Raw genomic sequence first — 2,789 nt, 5'->3', positions numbered from 1 at the left:
AACCATGACAATGAAATGATATATGACAGGATGAATGTAAAACAAATATTCTCCCATGTAAACTATCACATAATTCACAATAGTACATTTTAAAAAGAAAGAAATGTGCCCCCTGACTGTTTAAATTAGTATACACCCCTGAAAAAAAAAAAAAGGAAAACAATGTTAATGACACATATAAAAACAAGAATGAAAGAAATTGTCAGCCAAGAATCCTATATGCAGCAAAATTGTCCATCAAATAAATATTATGAGAAAATTAGGTAATTTTCAGTTAAACTGAAATTAAAATAATTTGTAAAAATCTGATAAATTTAAAAAAGTACAGAGAAAGACATACTACCTTAAGGTGTACTATAGACCTAGATGAAGAACATGTCAAGAAACACTAGCCTCACATTTTGATATTTTTGTTTAATAAAGATTTCTATGATTTCATAGTAATACTTTTTGATTTATCCTTTTTATTACTTTAGTCATGTCCTGTTTTTGCAGTAGCTCTTTGTATGATACGTCTTTTTCATTCTTCTGCTTTCAACCTATCAATATCTTTTAAGCTATAGTATGTCTAATATAGATAACATATAGTTAAATTTTATCAAATTTGAAAATTTCTCCTATTTACTGAAGTAAGTGGTTTATTGTTGTTGTTGTTGTTAAGTGCCATCGAGTCAGTTCCGACCCATAGCGACCCTGTACAGGGTTTCCGAGGGTGTAAATCTTTACTGGAGTAGAAAGCCTCATCTTTCTCCCTCGGAGCAGCTGGTAGTTTCGAACCACTGACCTTAAGGTTCGCAGCCCAATTCGTAACCACTACGCTACCAGAGCTCCTAGTTCACATATAATGGTCCTATGGTTGGATTCACATTCAGATGTCCTTGTCTGAAGCTGTAAGATAAGCACTGAACTGCCGACTGTAATCTCAGTAGTTCAAACTATCCACTCCTTGTAAACCTTGTACATGGTCACTAAGAGTCAGAACCGACTTGAAGGCATTTAAGAATGACAACAACATGGTTGGATCCATGCTTATTAAAGTGGAGGGTCAGCATAAAAAGGAAGACCCATAATGAGTAGTATTGATACAGTGGCAGCAACAGTAGACTCACGTATAACTGTAGTTGTGAGATTGACGCAGGACCAGCAAGTGATTTGTTCTGTTGTGCTTGGGGTCACTACAAGTCAGCTCCAATTAAATGCTAACTAACCTGGAGTTAGAAAAGGACATCATGCTTGGTAAGGTAGAGGGCAAGCAAAATGTGGAAGACCCCCAGTGAGATGGATTGGCACATTGGTTGCAACAATGGATTCAACCATAACAATAAATGTGAGGATGACACACAACCAGACATTTTAACCCTCATAAGGAGTCTCTGCATAGAATAAGAGGTGGTTGTTAGAATGGAACAAGGGGATACTGAATGTTTTAAAGTCAGGAAAGTTGTGTGGCAGGGTTGTATTCTTTCACCATACTTATTCGATCTATGTGCTGAGGAAATAATCCAAGACGTTTGATAATATGAGAAACAACATGGCATCAAGATAGTAGAAGATTCAGTGATAAACTGTAATCTGCATATTACTTCTAGGATTATTTGCATATTACATTTTAGATTACAGTTTGTCATTGAGTCTTCTACTATCTTGATGCCATGTTGTTTCTCATATTATCAAACATCTTGGATTATTTCCTCAGCACATAGATATAATAAGCATGGTGATATTAATGATAGAGTCAATGATTTCCACATTCTGTTGGATCACATTTCTTTGGAATGAGCACAAATATGGATCTCTTCCAATTGGATGGCCACATAGCTTTCTTCCAAATGTCTTGGCATAGATGAATGAGAGCCTCCAGTGTTTGTTGAAACTTTAAAATCTGTATTCAGTCAATTCCTGAAACCTTGTCTTTTGCCAATACCTTTAAATTAGCTTAGAATTCACCCCTCAGTACCATTGGTTCTTGATTATATGCTGTTCCTTGAAATGACTGAACATTGACCATTTTTTTTTGGTACAAGGACTTTGAATTCCTTTCATCGTCTTTTTGTGCTTTCTGCATCATTCAATATTTTGTTCATAGCATCTGTTAGTATTGTGAGTCTAGGCTTGAATTTTTTTTCAGTTCTTATCGTTTGAGAAATGTTGAATATGTTCTTTTCTAGATGCACTTTGAAATTTTCTGTCAGTTCATTTGCCTCCTTATTTATTTCCTTTGCTTTGCCTTTTTGTTTTCTAAATCAAATTTCAGAGTCCCTTCTAATATCTATTTTTGTATTAGTTTTCTTTCCTTAGTGTGTCTTTGTCTCAAAGTTCTGCTGAAATCTGTCTACCATCTCAGCACAGTACAAAAAACTGGTAGGCAAGTGGGATAGATAGATAGATAGATAGATAGATAGATAGATAGATAGATAGATAGATAATCATATATTTGTGTGCGTGTGTGTGTGTGTGTGTGTTATTATGTGCCATTGAGTCAGTTCTGACATATAGCAACATAGTGTAGGGTTTGTGTGGAGTGACTGGTGGGTTTGAACAACTGACCTTGTGGTTAGCAGTCCATTGTTTATCCTACAATACACCACCCAGACTCTCTTTCTCTCTTTCTATGTTGTTGTTAAGTGCTGCCAAGTTGGTTCTGACTCACAGTTACCTTGTATATGGTTTTCCAGGAGTGGCTGATGAATTTGAGCCACTGACCTTGTGGTTAGCCATCTAATGCTTATCCTACATTGGCACACCAGGACTCCTCTCTCTCTCTCTCTCTCTCTCTCTCTCTCTCTCTC

The sequence above is a fragment of the Chrysochloris asiatica genome, unplaced genomic scaffold (genome assembly GCF_000296735.1).
Source record: "Chrysochloris asiatica unplaced genomic scaffold, ChrAsi1.0 scaffold00253, whole genome shotgun sequence".
Taxonomy (NCBI): Eukaryota; Metazoa; Chordata; class Mammalia; order Afrosoricida; family Chrysochloridae; genus Chrysochloris; species Chrysochloris asiatica.
The sequence above is the reverse complement of the archived record's forward strand: the minus strand, read 5'-3'. Positions refer to the sequence as shown.